The sequence below is a fragment of the Pseudophryne corroboree genome, chromosome 3, assembly GCF_028390025.1.
Source record: "Pseudophryne corroboree isolate aPseCor3 chromosome 3, aPseCor3.hap2, whole genome shotgun sequence".
In the NCBI taxonomy this organism is placed as follows: domain Eukaryota; kingdom Metazoa; phylum Chordata; class Amphibia; order Anura; family Myobatrachidae; genus Pseudophryne; species Pseudophryne corroboree.
Genome location: NC_086446.1, coordinates 76,363,024 through 76,379,741, shown reverse-complemented (window position 1 = coordinate 76,379,741; position 16,718 = coordinate 76,363,024).

The following is a 16,718-nucleotide window of genomic DNA, read 5'->3' as shown; positions in this document are numbered from 1 at the left end:
GCTTTGCTAATTTCTATAGGAGATTCATTAAGAATTATTCTACGTTAGCTGCTCCCATCACAGCCCTAACTCGCAAGGGAGCAAATCCTACGAACTGGTCTTCTGAAGCAATCAAAGCCTTCTCTGATTTAAAGCAAGCCTTTGGGTCAGCACCCATTCTTCGACAGCCTGATTTGAATCGTCCCTTTCTACTAGAGGTGGATGCATCTACAGAAGCAGTAGGAGCTGTGTTATCACAAGTCTTTGAAGATAAAAAGGTCCATCCCTGCGGATATTTCTCCCGTAAGTTCCTCCCGGCCGAACGTAATTATGCAATCGGTGAGCAAGAATTACTTGCCATCAAGTTGGCATTTGAGGAGTGGAGATACCTTCTAGAAGGAGCACAACATCGCATTACAGTTTATACTGATCATAAGAATCTTCTGTATCTGCAGTCAGCTCAGTGTTTGAATCCACGACAAGCTCGATGGGCGCTTTTCTTCACACGATTTGATTTCAAGCTCACCTATCGTCCAGGGTCTCAGAACAAAAAGGCAGATGCCCTTTCCCGGTCCTTTGCTTCTTCTGAATTAAATGATGCTACCATGAATCAAGCCATTGTGAATCCTACGTCCTTTTTAATGACTCGAACCTCTCCAGTTCCTCCGCCTGGCAAGACCTTTGTCGCCACAAGTCTTCGAAAACGGCTGCTTACCTGGGCTCACTCCTCTGCCTTCATGGGTCATCCTGGCGTTCTAAAGACTCTCAAGTTTATTCAACAGTCTTATTGGTGGCCACGTCTCAAAGCCGATGTCTAAGAGTTTATTGCAGCATGTCCTAAATGTGCCCAACATAAGAGTCCAAGAAGTTCTCCACCAGGTTTATTACATCCATTATCCATACCCAAACAACCATGGACTCATATCTCAATGGATTTCGTGACCGATCTACCTCCATCAAAAGGGCGAAATACCATTTGGGTGATAGTGGATCGATTTTCGAAAATGGCACATTTCATTCCATTAACTGGGTTACCATCAGCCCCTTTATTAGCCAGATTGTTCATCTCTGAAATCTTCAAGTTGCATGGCCTTCCTCGAGAGATCATCTCTGATCGGGGAACACAGTTTGTGGCCAAGTTTTGGAGGTCGCTTTGTTCATCTTTAAATGTCAAGTTGAACTTTTCTTCTGCATATCATCCTCAGACAGATAGACAAACTGAGAGAGTCAACCAAGACCTTGAAACATTTCTCCGGCTATATATATCGTCCTCACAGGATGACTGGGTTGACTACCTTCCATTGGCAGAATTTGCTCATAATAATCTCTTCCATTCATCTTCAGAATCTACGCCCTTTTATATTAACTTCGGCTTTCATCCTCGTGTGCCAGAGTTTCATCCATTGCCAGCCCTAGAGGTTCCAGCGGCAGATCAAGAGCTTCAACGTCTATCTAGCATCTGGAGTTGTGTACGTAAGTCCTTGGTCAAAACTTCCGCTCGTTATAAATCTTTTGCAGATAGAAAACGTAAAGCTGTACCGAATTACAAAGTGGGAGACCAAGTTTGGATTTCTACGCGCAATCTCAAGTTCAAAGTTCCTTCTAAGAAATTTGCTCCCAGGTTTATTGGTCCATTTTCCATTGTAAAGGTACTCAACCCTGTGTCATACAAAGTCAAGTTGCCACCGTCTTTGAGAATTCCTAACGCCTTTCATACATCTTTACTGAAGCCTTTGATTCTCAATAAGTTCCGTACTACCCAGTCCAAACCTCCTAAAGTTCACTCTTTGCAGAATGAGGAATTTGAAGTTAAAGAGATTGTGGACTCACGTTCCCGATATGGACGTTTACAGTTTCTGGTCGACTGGAAGGGTTACGGTCCGGAGGAGAGATCCTGGGTTTTCTCTGAAGATGTTCATGCTCCAAGACTGGTACAGAAATACTTCTCCAAAAATCCTGACAAGGTTCAAAGGTGTTCGGAGACCACCCGTAGAAGAGGGGGTACTGTCACGAACCGGTCTCTCACCTTTGCGGGTTCTGGGGTTCATCCGTTGCCAGTGCGGTTGCTCGCGGTGCTGTGCGCCCGTGTGGGGACACGGCGTGATCAATGGCACAGGTAATGCAGAGTCTGGGAACTGTGAGTGCGGGGACCAAATGGCCTAAGGCACTGCGGTGTGTCTGCTGTATAGGAGGTGGCCATGTTGGAGACCAAATAGCTAATACTGAGCACTTGTGAAAACACCTGTGGGCAGGTGTAAGCCAATCCCGTGCTTGTGCTGCCTTTAAGTAGGCTGGGATTATGTTACTCTGGGCCAGTGCTTTGTTGTATCAAAGCTGTGCTCTAGCTCTGAGCTCTCTCCGTGCATTCCTGTGTGATTCCCGTGGTCCAGATATCGCCTCCGTTCCCAGAGGTCCGTCTGCAGCCTTCACTGCTGAAAGATCCACCGGCTCTCCGCTGTGCTGTCAGTTAATTGCACTCCTATTGGAAATAGTTGGATTCCCAGTGTCCTGCATGAGGTTACCTTGTCAGTCTGCCTATCATTCAAAGTCTGGAGGATTCTGTTTCTCTCAGCTGTTCGTTTGTTCAACTCTGCATTTAACCCATTCATCACCTTGTCTTCTACTACAGTTTCACAGTGATCTCCGGAACCCGCAAGTAACCCAATTCAGTACTTTTATTTGCTATGTTGTCATTACAAGGATAATTCATCACAGTTTCTCAGTTAACCCTCAAAACTCCATTGCAAATTCTTACAGTTAATTCACCATGTCTGCATTAACCAGTTAAACACAATCTGCAGTTCTGCATCAAAGCTTGTTTATATTTGGACAATTCAACATTTATTCTTCAGCTTGTTTTTGCATATGTTTCCATGAACATTTCTTTTATTTATTTTTGAGTTTTCTCTTGCATATTATTTCTGCCATTCTTGCAATATTTCAGTATAATGATGATTAACAACTAGTCATTTAACTCCTTACTGAATTGTTATTTAATAAATATATGAAGCGGAACTTTCTTCGTCCTCCCTGCTTTCTTCATACCCCAGCACCTACACCTGTGGTTGGTTCCGGGTTAACGGATTCACAAGAACACCCGGGCCTGACAGCATGTTGGCACTTGTTGTTCTCCAAGTGCCAGCATGCTGGGGCAGGCTTGCTGGGACCTGTAGGCCACCTGTAAAGAACAATATTACTATTCTTTGCAGGTGGACTACAGGTGCCAGTGGGCCATTTATGTCCGGGCATGCTGGCACTTGTGGTTCTCCAAGTGCCAGCGTGCTGGGGCAGGCTTGCTGGGATCTGTAGGCCGCCTGTAAAGAACAGTTTAAGCATACAATGAACCCCGCACCCACCGCCACCAGGGGTGCGGGGCATAGCACTGGGCTATCAGCCCAGTGCTGGTTGTTGCTCGGGAGGGGGGGACCCCATTTTGATTTTTTGGGGGCCCCACTTTCCGAGGAATTCCAGCCCTGGGCTGACTGGTTTGGGGGGTGTTTAATGGCATGCAGGGGGACCCCACACTGAGCGTCTCCCCTGTTATGGCATTATCCCCCCTGGCTGGTTCTGCCTGGTGCTGGTTTCAGTGGTGTGGGGAGACTGCACTTTTTTTTCGGGGGGGGGGGGGGGGGGGGGTGTTTAGCTACGGTGCCTCCCCAGCCCCTGACCTCACCGCACATCACTGAAGCTAAGATACACTCCCAGAGGGCGGCGGCCTAGCGTGTGCAATGCTGCTCAAAGCAGCTAGCGAGCGTTCAACTCGGAATGAGGGCATATGTCCTTGGGAAAAGTTGTACTAGGACAAGGAGCAAATCATCGAGAGTTTCTCCTTCTTATCCCCCCTCACTTTGGTCTGTCGCTGAAAATAATCAACTGGGTATACCCCGTACTCAAAATAAACTGGAGGCATGGCATAGGAATGTTAACACCATTCTAGGCCAAAGAAAACTCGGAGTATATCATCTCATTATCTATATCATTAAGGAGCAGCGCAATACTCAAATCCATTTCCAAAGAGTGATTACAAATGTGGCAAGTGTTAGGTGCTGCGGTCCGCGGCGCCGCTCGGTCTGCTTCCGAGCGACGCTCACGGCCGCCGCACCTCCCTCCCTGCCCGCCCGGCGCCTAGCAACGCCAGGACGCCGTGCGTACTGTAGCCGCCGGGTCCCTGGCAATGCTAGGACGCCGGGCGTCCTCAGCCGCTGGGTCCATAGCAACGGGGACGCCATTGGCGGACCGCGTTCCCCGTTGCCAGATAGGATTGATTAGTTGCTCGTGCAGCAGGGCAGCTGCACGGCAACTTGTAATTAGGGTCTGGGGGCTGGTCTTGCTGGCCCTCCTGTCATTGGCCAGCAGGTCTTTTTATGGGAGCCAGCACACTGCAGCCTCGCCGGTGATAGCTTCCTGTATGCTGTTCCTGCCTTGCAACGTCTGTTCCTGGTCAGCTGTATCTGGTCGATCCTGCTCACTGTGCTCCTGAGTTCTGGAGTTCTGAAGCCGGTCCTGGGAATCCTTCCTGTCCAAGTGAAGCTGTTAGTCATCTGGTGGTTCTCGCTTGTTGGGGTTCTCTCCCGGTTTCGTGAGTAGCGGCTTCTGCCGCATGTTGCGGCCTAGGCCGCTTAGTCCTTGTGTTACTTTTGTATTGGTGGTTTTTGCGGAGGTTTCCGCTTTTCACTGTCCTCCCCGGAACTCGGCGGTGCCGTGTCGGGGAGTGGACAGTGGTATCTTTTGTTGTTCTTTTCCTTTGGCGGCATGCCGCACATATATTTAGTTTTTAGGGTAGTTAGTAGCCCCTATTTTCTGTTTGCTTTAGTTAGAGGTCCCCTTGTTATTATCCTGTCTCGGTTCACACCTTGTCTCACTCTAAGACCTGGGGGCATCGGAGTTGGGCAGACCTAATCCGCCCTTCAAACGCGGCTGCCATGGGCCCAAGAAACCATAGTCACTCAGGTGTGGACTGACCACACAGGTAAAACAACGGAGGTAGGGTGCTAGGGGCTATTCCCGTACCACCCCTTATTTCCTTAGTCCTGGTGCTCTGGACTCACTTCGCAACATCTCTCTAGTTCTGAGCATCAGGAACGTAACATTATCACCGGCCACACACACACACAAAAAAAAAATAATATAAGGAGTTATTTGTTTTTGGTGGGCCTTGAAATTCGGCCTCATGAATCCGGCAGTTTTGGGACCGAATCCCAGCCAGCTTTTGGCCAACCAGATTCAGGAACTAACTCAGATGGTTCAGGATCTTACTCTTCGGGTGAGATCGCAGGAAGATCTTTTGCGAGCCTCCCTGAGTATGATTCCAGAACCAAAGATGCATCTACCTGACCGTTTTTCGGGTAACCGAAAGGATTTTTTTAATTTCAAGGAAGCTTGTAAGCTTTATTTTCGTTTAAGGCCCCGATCCTCTGGTACTGAGTCTCAACGGGTCGGGATTGTGATGTCATTACTACAAGGCGATCCGCAAACTTTGCCTTGCTATCTGTAGATGCCTTTTTTAAGTCCTTAGGCCTTTTGTATGATGACCCTGATAGAGAAGCGTCGGCTGAGAGCCACCTGTGTGCACTTAAGCAAGGGAAAAATCCAGCAGAGGCATATTGTACCGAGTTTCGCCGTTGGTCGAACGACTGTGGCTGGAATGACCCGGCCCTGCGCAGTCAGTTTCGCCTCGGTTTGTCTGAAGTTATTAAAGACAGTCTCCTTCAGTACCCTGCTCCAGAGACTTTAGACAAACTCATGGAGCTTGCTATTAAAATTGATCATCGTCTCCGGGAGCAGAGGGCTGAAAGAGGAGCTAGTTTCAGGCCTAGTCCATGTGTGTATACTTTCCCTGAGGACGTCGAGGAGCCCATGCAAATGGGTCTCTCCCGGCTGTCCCCAGAGGAAAGAACCAGAAGGCTAAATTCTGGTCTTTATTGTATTGTGGTGGCAAGGGACATATCGCACGTAATTGCCCGAATAAGCAGGGAAACGCTCTGAACCAGTGAATTGTGAGGGGGTTCACTTGGGTCTGCAGTTAATCTCCTCTAATGATTCCTTATTAGTTCCTGTAAAAATTTCCTTTGGTAGTCTCAGTTCGTTGGTGTCGGCCTTCATCGACAGTGGAGCTGCGGGAAATTTCATGGATCTTGGTTGGGCTCAGACTTTGGGCGTTCCACAGATACCTTTGGCTAAACGTATCACCATGCACGGCTTGGATGGTGGTCCGCTTTCTAATGGGGTAATCACTCACCGCACACCTCCAGTACAACTGACAGTGGGGGCCCTACATTCTGAGAAAATCGAATTTTACCTTACCCATTGTCCGGCTGTCCCCGTAGTTTTGGGTCACCCCTGGCTTGCCTTTCATAATCCCACCATAGATTGGCGGTCTGGGGAGATTTCCCGATGGGGTCCCTTTTGTGTTAAGGAATGTATTTCCCATCCAGTCCGGGTTGCGGCAGTCACCCCAGAACTTATTCCTTTGGAATATCAGGACTTTGACTACGTTTTCTCCAAGGGTTATGCAGATATTCAGCCTCCTCATCGGTCCTATGACTGCGCTATTTACTTAGTTCCCGATGCCTCTTTGCCTAAGGGGAGACTATATGCCCTGTCTGGGCCGGAAACTACGGCAATGAATGATTATGTATAGGAGAGCCTAAAAAAAGGCTTCATCAGGCCCTCGAAATCTCCATTGAGTGCAGGGTTCTTTTTTGTTGAGAAAAAAGATGGGTCGCTCAGACCGTGTATTGATTATCGGGCTCTGAACAAAATTTCTGTTAAAAACACCTACCCCTTGCCACTGATTTCAGTACTATTTGATCAGCTCCAGACTGCCGTTATCTTTTCCAAGATCGATCTTAGAGGGGCTTACAATCTCATCTGAATAAGATCTGGGGATGAGTGGAAGACGGCTTTCAGCACACAGTCGGGACATTATGAATACCTGGTGATGCCGTTTGGGCTGTCTAATGCTCCTGCTGTATTTCAAGATCTCATTAACGACGTCCTTCGCGACTTTCTAGGAAAGTTCGTAGTCGTTTATTTAGACGACATTTTGATTTACTCTGAGTCTTTTGAACAACATATTACCCATGTGCGACTGGCACTTCAGAAGTTACGGGAAAATCATTTATACGCCAAACTGGAGAAATGTGATTTCCACATCACAGAAGTGTCCTTCCTGGGGTATATTATTTCTCCTAAGCGGTTTTTCATGGAACCAAAAAAACTCCAGGCCATCCTAAATTGTGCACAACCCACGAACTTAAAAGCAATTCAGCGCTTTTTAGGGTTTACAAATGACTATAGGCGTTTTATTCATACCTTCTCAGATTTGGTTGCTCCTATTGTGGCATTGACTAAAAAAGGAGCGGACCCTTCCAATTGGTCACCTGAAGCCAAGTTTGCCTTTCTGGGCTTAAAGCAGGCCTTTGTCTCAGCTCCAGTACTCAGACACCCTAACCCGGATCTCCCCTTTATTGTCGAGGTAGATGCCTCAGAGGTTGGAGTGGGGGCTATCCTTTCTCAGGAAGACCCGGAGTCTCAGGAATTACACCAATGTGCCTTCATGTCCAGAAAATTCTCCTCCGCAGAATCCAACTATGATGTTGGTAATCGAGAATTGTTGGCAGTTAAATGGGCTTTCGAGGAGTGGAGGCACTGGCTGGAAGGAGCAAGGCATACCATTACGGTGTTTACTGACCACAAGAACCTGCAGTATATTGAATCAGCTAAACGGCTTAATGCTCGACAGTCACGTTGGGCGCTGTTTTTTACTCGTTTCAGGTTTATTATCACCTTCAGGCCCGGTTCCAAGAATACAAAAGCCGATGCCCTGTCACGTTGTTTTCTTCCGGTTCACAATAACCACCCAGCTACTACCCCCATAGTCCCATCGTCTGTCATCCGGGCTGGCCTCACACAGGATTTATTTACACAGCTAGTCCAGCTTCAGCAGCAGGCTCCCAAAGTCACTCCTGCAGATCGTCTCTTCGTCCCTGAATTTCTGAGAGGCACTGTTCTAGCTGAGTTTCATGATAATAAGGCTTCTGGTCATCCGGGTATCACTAAGACCTTGGAGTTAATCTCTCGCTCAGTGTGGTGGCCTAATCTTTCTAAAGATGTAAATGAATTTGTCCATTCCTGTCAGGTTTGTGCTCAGTACAAGGTATCTCGATCGCTGCCGGTCGGGCAACTCATGCCTTTAGCCGTTCCTCTCAGGCCATGGTCACATATATCCATGGATTTTGTGGTGGACCTTCCTCTTTCAGCTGGATTTCGAGTCATTTGGGTGGTAGTAGACCGTTTTAGTAAGATGGCCCACTTCATTGCTCTCCCCCGATTACCCTTTGCTCAAGGGTTGGCAGTTTTATTTCTCCACCATGTGTTCAGGCTCCATGGTTTACCCAGGCATATTGTCTCTGATTGGGGACCGCAATTCATCGCCCGTTTCTGGAAACGTTTTTGTGCCTCATTAAATATGAAACTCTCTTTAACATCTGGGTACCATCCACAGTCTAACGGACAAACTGAACGTGTTAATCAGTCATTAAAACAGTATTTACAGCTATATTCGTCCAAACGTCAGAATGATTGGTCTGAATTTCTTCCTTTGCCCGAGTTTGCCTATAATAACTCTTATCATTCTTCCACCAAGGAGTCCCCATTCTTTTCAGTCTTGGGCTTTCATCCTAGAGCCAATTCTTTTTACCCTCATTTTCCAGTCTCCTCGTTGACCTTAACTTCCCGTCTCAGAATGATTTGGAAAAAGGTGCACCTTGCACTTAAGAAGGCTGCCTTCCGAGAAAAAAAAAATTCTGATAGGTTCCGACGCCCATGCACTTTTAAGGTGGGAGATAAGGTGTGGTTGTCAACCCGCAACATCAAGCTCTGACAACCCTCGGCTAGATTGGGAACCAAATTTATTGGACCGTTCCTTATCGTTAAGAAGGTCAACCCAGTTGCTTTTCGGCTACACTTGCCTAAATCACTCAAAATTGGCAATACTTTTCACTGTTCCCTTCTGAAGCAGTATTTTTCTTCCAGGAGATTCCCTCGGAAGACTTCCCAGGGTAGACCTCCGGTGGATGTTCAGGGGCAACAAGAGTTCTTGGTGAAGAAGGTTTTAGATTCCAAAGTTTCTCAGGGCCGGCTTTATTTTTTGGTTCACTGGAAAGGCTATGGCCCGGAAGAAAGGTCTTGGGTCCTGGATAACAATTTACATGCCCCTAAACTTAAGAGATTGTTCTTTCAGGAATTTCCTCAGAAACCCGGCTTTAGGGGTTCTTTAACCCCTCCTCAAGGGGGGGGGGCACTGTTAGGTGCTGCGGTCCGCGGCGCCGCTCGGTCTGCTTCCGAGCGACGCTCACAGCCGCTGCACCTCCCTCCCTGCCCGCCCAGCACCTAGCAACGCCAGGACGCCATGCGTACTGTAGCCGCCGGGTCCCTGGCAATGCTAGGACGCCGGGCGTCCTCAGCTGCTGGGTCCATAGCAACGGGGACGCCATTGGCGGACCGCGTTCCCCGTTGCCAGATAGGATTGATTAGTTGCTCGTGCAGCAGGGCAGCTGCACGGCAACTAGTAATTAGGGTCTGGGGGCTGGTCTTGCTGGCCCTCCTGTCATTGGCCAGCAGGGTCTTTTTATGGGAGCCAGCACACTGCAGCCTCGCCGGTGATAGCTTCCTGTATGCTGTTCCTGCCTTGCAACGTCTGTTCCTGGTCAGCTGTATCTGGTCGATCCTGCTCACTGTGCTCCTGAGTTCTGAAGCCGGTCCTGGGAATCCTTCCTGTCCAAGTGAACCTGTTACAGTCATCTGGTGGTTCTCGCTTGTTGGGGTTCTCTCCCGGTTTCGTGAGTAGCGGCTTCTGCCGCATGTTGCGTCCTAGGCTGCTTAGTCCTTGTGTTACTTTTGTGTTGGTGGTTTTGGGGAGGTTTCCGCTTTTCACTGTCCTCCCCGGAACTCGGCGGTCCGGTGTGGGGGAGTGGACAGTGGTATCTTTTGTTGTTCTTTTCCTTTGGCGGCATGCCGCACATATATTTCGTTTTTAGGGTAGTTAGTAGCCCCTAGCTTCTGTTTGCTTTAGTTAGAGGTCCCCTTGTTATTATCCTGTCTCGGTTCACGCTTTGTCTCACTCTATGACCTGGGGGCATCGGAGTTGGTCAGACCTAATCCGCCCTTCAAACGCGGCTGCCGTGGGCCCAAGAAACCATAGTCACTCAGGCGTGGACTGACCACACAGGTAAAAGAACGGAGGTAGGGTGCTAGGGGCTATTCCCGTACCACCCCTTATTTCAGCGTCACGTCCTGGTGCTCTGGACTCACTTCGCAACATCTCTCTAGTTCTGAGCATCAGGAACGTAACAGCAAGAACACCTCAACGTAAATCCAATGAAATTAGAAAAAGGGCATTGGAGACATGTATCCACAGCAGGGATTCAGTGGACACCATGACCTTTCTGAGAGGCATCGCCCATAATTTGAAAAAGAAGTCATCCACTTCCAATATAAAAAAATTAATTTTACCTTTTTTTTTGTGTGTTTTCAAAAGTTCATTTCTCACTGAGAGTGGCAGCAATGTTATTTACTATTTTTCATTATGTTCATTGTTTAGAAGTGTGACAGGACGGTTCCGTACGAAAGCACTCACCGCTTTCGCGTCCCGTCCCCTGTGCACAGAATGGAAGGTTAGGTCACACGGGACCTGGCCACATAAGGAATTGCCGCTTACCGTCAGTAACCGCCTGTTACTGACTCCACCCACTGCGTTGTGGGCGGGTTTATGCTGCCACCACCAAACTCCTAACCTGCCGTGGCGTTTGGAACCACGGTTCTGCTCTGTATGTGCCGACACACTGCCTTACCACACCTGTGTGGTATTGACGAATCCCCACTAGTCCTCTACCGGTAGCTGGCGGAAGGCGGAACTTGGAGACGTTGGGGTGCTCCCTGGACAGCCGAAGAACGGGGCTATGTTTTGCATAGGCCTGCAGGTCACAAGATCAAGCGTCGTCTTTAGGCAGAAGATCTTTATTTGCCCAAATACAGCCTTCAAAAAGGCTCAGCAGTACAGCAAGATGTTTACAGCAGAAAATAGTTGGTATAATACACTTGGAGGCTCACAGGCATCCTCTTTTTATCTCAGTTCTACACACAGTACCACAGGGGGATAAGCCCTCCCTGTCTTCTCCAACCAATCAGGTTATCGCAGAAAATATAAATAAATACAAGTTACATTTCAAAAGTTAAGAATTAGATAAAGCACATTCCTGCTCCTCTTCATATATAACCAAACCAGTGTGCTTTCCCACACACAATCTGATTTCCATGTTCCTGTCTCTTTCTCAAATGTAAATGTAACTTGCATGTCAACATAGACAACGTTCTTATACTGTAAATTAAACATAATCTGCATCACACATAATGCAGCCTAAGAAATTTTACATCAAACTGTTGGTAAACGAAACCCACTAGTTTGCATTCATAAAACACAATCTGATTTAGCAGCAACTTGTGTCTCCATGCAAAACCAGTTCACACAAGGGCCCTCATTCCGAATTGTTCGCTCGCTAGCTGCTTTTAGCAGCTTTGCACACGCTAAGCCGCCGCCTACTGGGAGTGAATCTTAGCATTGCAGATTAGCGAACGAAAGATTTGCAAAATAGCGAATAGAATAGCGATCAGAAATTTCTTTGCAGTTTCCGAGTAGCTCGATACTTACTCTGCAACTGTGATCAGTTCAGTCCTTTTTGTTCCTGGTTTGACGTCACAAACACACCCAGCGTTCGCCCAGACACTCCACCGTTTCTCCAGCCACTCCCGCGTTTTTCCCAGAAACCCAGTTTCCGCCCAGAAACACGCACAGCGTCTATTCAGTACAGACAGGAGGAGAAGGGTCATGCCAGCAGCTCACGGAGCGCTTGGCATGCCCCCTCAGTGACTAAAACAGGGGCGTGGCTCGCGAGCGCAGGTCCTCCGCAAAGCCACACCCCCTTTTCATAGGCCACACCCCTTTTCGGGAGCGCGCGCTTTGCCCAAGGAGAAAGTAGGGAGGTATGGGACAGGGGGGCAGATGTATTAACTTGGAGAAGGCATAAGGAAGTGATAAACCAGTGATATGTGCAAGGTGATAAAGGCACCAACCAATCAGCTCCAGTATGTAAATTAACAGTTAGGATCTGATTGGCTGGTGCCTTTATCACCTTGCACATATCACTCGTGATGAGCGGGTTCGGTTCCTCAGAAACCGAACCCCCCGAACTTCACCCATTTTACACGGTTCTGAGGCATACTCGGATTCTCCCGTATGGCTCGGTTAATCCGAGCGCGCCCGAACATCATCATCCCGCTGTCGGATTCTCGCGAGATTTGGATTCTATATAAGCAGCTGCGCGTCGCCGACATTTTCACTCGTGCATTGGAAATGTTAGGGAGAGGACGTGACTGGCGTCCTTTCCGTTTATTAATACTATTTGTGCTACTGCTTATTGCTTAATTGTGGGGACTGGGGAGCAGCTGTATTATATAGGAGGAGTACAGTGCAGAGTTTTGCTGACCAGTGACCACCAGTATACGTTGTCTGCCTGAAAAACACTCCATATCTGTGCTCAGTGTGCTGCATATATCTGTGTTCACACTGCTTAATTGTGGGGACTGGGGACCAGCAGTATTATATAGGAGGAGTACAGTGCAGAGTTTTGCTGACCAGTGACCACCAATATTATACGTTGTCTGCCTGAAATACACTCCATATCTGTGCTCAGTGTGCTGCATATATCTGTGCTCACACTGCTTAATTGTGGGGACTGGGGAGCAGCTGTATTATATAGGAGGAGTCAGAGCCGGCCCTAACCAATTTGATGCCCTAGGCAAGATTTTGGTTGGTGACCCCTAGCACCGCCGCTAGTTCTGCAGGAGATGCCTGGCATGAGTCAGCTGGTAGCTCTGCTAACGTCGGGCGCCTTTTGTTTATGAAAATGCATCTTGTTATTTGCATTACTATGTGGCTAGGATGCACAAGCAGCTTCTGCTGATTAAAATTATATGCAGCATGTCTATATTCTGTGTGCAACTGTGGCTGTATCTGCATACAAAATGCTACATTACAGTGATTTCCAGGAATACACTGCAATGTAGCATTCCGTATGCAGATACAGCCGCAATCACACACAGAATATAGGCATGCCATATATCATTTTAATCAGCAGAAGCTGCTGGTGCCCCTAAGCATACCAAATGCCCTAGGCAATTGCCTAGTTTGCCTATGCCTAAGGTCGGCTCTGTGTGCTTTGCCCCACCTAGATTGACCTCTTCAAGAATGTTGTGATATCAGATATTTTTTATTTATATTGTATTTGTTTTTTTTTTGTTATGTCTTTTCTCTGTGCTTTCTCTTCTTCCTGTATCTGAATGCCCAATGTAACCAATTGTATATTCATCCAACTGTGCGTTGTTTGTGTTTGATTATGGTAACCATTCCAGACTACCCCTGTGTTTCCCTTATCTCTTTTTTCTGTTCCCCATTTCTGTGTGAAAACTCTTCAATAAAAAAGTTATGTTTAAAAAAAAAAGAAAAGATAGATTGTGCATAGCATGCAGTGTTTGTACAGTTGCGCACTTCCATAACTCACACATGATATCTTTGTCTTGACCAATACTCAAAATGTATATGTTGCAGTGTGAAGCAAGTGCGCATGAGGAAGAAGGCCTCAAGCACATATATGCTGACATCACTGCTATTTGATTTTTTACATTTTTTTCCCTCCATTTCTAGTCTTTGACGTACCTGAACGGAAGAAAAAAACTTCAAAGATGGAGCAAGCTACGCGCATAATGACAAGAATCCTGGTCAATCAGCTGCAAGATTCCGATGCTGAAATGCAGGCACAGGAGGATGCCCGACTCCAACGCTTTTTTGACAATGAGAAAGAGTTACAAAATTCATTTCTCACGCAACTTGTGGGTATGCATGAACGCATTTCTATGGAAAACAGAGAGGCACAGATGTCCTTTCTTAACGGTCTGGTGTCTAGATTACACAATCCGCACCCTCCACACCCTTATCCAGTGTATCCTCCTCACTATTCTGAGGGCCATTTTTCCAACTTCCAGCATCATAGCAGAGGCATGCAGTTTATGGAAACAAACCCCTCAAATCACCTAATACTACTCCACAAGGCACTGTGCATAATAGTCCAGATGGCACAGGGAATAATACGCCACATGGCACTGTGTATACTTATCCAGATGGCACTTCTTAGAATCATCCACTGGGCAGCACTTCTTACAGACAGTTATAAATAATCTTTTTTCTTCATCTTTTCTCTTTTTGAAAATGTTATAGTGTATTCAGCACTTTACAGGCCTGTCAAGTGTCCGGCCCATACCTGGCCATTACCTCAGCCATTTCTACAAATGGGGGTGTATGTTAGGCTAAATGTACAAGCATTATGCCCTCTATTTATGTGCCTACAGTGGCAAATAATCTTTATTCTTCATCTTTTGTCTTTTTGAGAATGTTCATTTGTATTCAGCACTTTACAGGCCTGTCAAGTGCCCAGGCCATACCTGCCCATTACCTACACACATTATGCCTTCTAGTTATGGTGGTCATTCCGAGTTGTTCGCTCGCTAGCAGTTTTTAGCAGCCGTGCAAACGCTATGCCGCCTCCCACTGGGAGTGTATTTTAGCTTACCAGAAGTGCAAACGAAAGGATCGCAGAGCGGCGGCATATTTTTGTTGTTGCAGTTTTAGAGTAGCTCAATACCTACTCAGCGCTTGCGACCACTTCAGACCATTCAGTTCCTGTTTTGATGTCACAGTATGCCGGCAGCGGGGCGAGTGCAATAGAGCCCCTTGCGGGTTCGCTGCACTCGCCACGCTGACACTATTTATTCTCCCTCCAGGGGTGTCGTGGCCACCCCAAGAGGGAAAATAGTTGTTAGTATGCCGGCTGTCGGGATTCTGGAGCCGGTATTCTGAGGACAGGGATCCCAACAGCCGGCATATCAAGTGCCATCCCACGGCAGGGGGGGCAGATGTAACATGTGCAGAGAGAGTTAGATTTGGGTGGGGTGTGTTCAAACTGAAATCTAAATTGCAGTGTAAATATAAAGCAGACAGTATTTACCCTGCACAGAAACAATATAACCCACCCAAATCTAACTCTCTCTGCACATGTTACATCTTCCCCCTCCTGCAGTGCACTTGGTTTTGCCCATTAGCTAACAAATTTGCTGCTGCAGGTCTGACTTAGGCCCAGTGTCTGTACACCATATGTAGATGACATTACAATAATATTTTGATATTAATATACCATTGTTGGAACACTTGATATATACCAATATTATCTCAATACAACAGACTTCTATGGCTTTAGTGAGGTGAATACATTAATATACTTTCTTTCTAGTCCTGCAGGATATTTTTTAAATATCTTCTTCAATAATCTCATGATGATTAATTATTATTAAAATAAAGTGGAAAATGTAGATTCTGCATTTTTTTTTACCATACATTTTCTTAGATTTGTTGGCCTCTCTGATTTATAACCTTTGCAAGCCATCTCCAGTTTATAGAAAATAGGTATTCATTTTAGGACATATTAATGAAATGATAGACAGATAGATAGATAGACAGACAGACAGACAACTACACACAACACATATTTTACTAGGTATTGATGAATTTAGGATTAGAGGAATAGTATTAACTATCAAAGTCTGGTGGTTGGTTGATAATTATTATTATTTTGTACATACAATTATTGTGTATATCATGTTAGCTAATGACTCAAATTATAATTTTTTTCACAGTGCAATAAATAAGCATAAAAAATATATCTAAATTGAGAGCCATTTTACAAGGAGTCACCCCAATGTCCTCCAAATGGTACTACAGGAACCAGCATTCCTTCCAAATGCAGGTACCAGTAATCCATGGATATTACTAATTTGGCCGAGTAGCTTCAATTTTATACTTTAGTTTGGAGAGACATGGGTGGGACCTACATTTGGAGGGCATGCTGGTTCCTGTAGTGCCGTTCGAAGGACCTAGGGGTGACTGCTGTTAAGTTGGCTCTCAATTTAGATGTATTTTTGTTTGTGCTATTATCATGTAGCCTTACAGTGAACAATTATATGTCACAGTGTCGGTACTGTTATCATGCAGTGTAGGGACCTCCAGTATCAGAGAAGTTTTGACATTTGGCCTAAAGGCTTACCATATCTTTGCAAATATATGTAACTAAGATCTTTGAATTACCTACTACCATGTGGTTTTTCAAATGTTATTACTAATGCCTCTTGGTGTGCTGGGGAAAATATGTTTTGGGTACCCTTCTAGTTTGGAACAACCCCTCCCTATCAGCACCTGTGGGGTATCTGACTGAGCAGCTACCCTTTTATGCTTTATATTGCAAAACATGCATGGTTCTGATAAACTTGCAAGGAACTTGCTGTTTCATTTTATCTCGCACATTATCTGTCTTCAGTTGCGGCCACTGCCTGTACTGCCAGTATAATCCTATGTAGTGTGCCTAAAATGGCTGCCTCACCTGGATCCTTCATGGGAGGATGAATAATCCCTGCAAGTGGATAAATAAAGTCACCACTGGATCCACAGGTGCTACAGATAACCAATATAACTTGGAGTCTTCAAAAGGTACAATGGATTCTTCTGATCAATAGAGAAGTCTTAGTACATCCGGTCCTGAGTCTGCTATATTGAGTAGACCACTCTCTCATTTGGG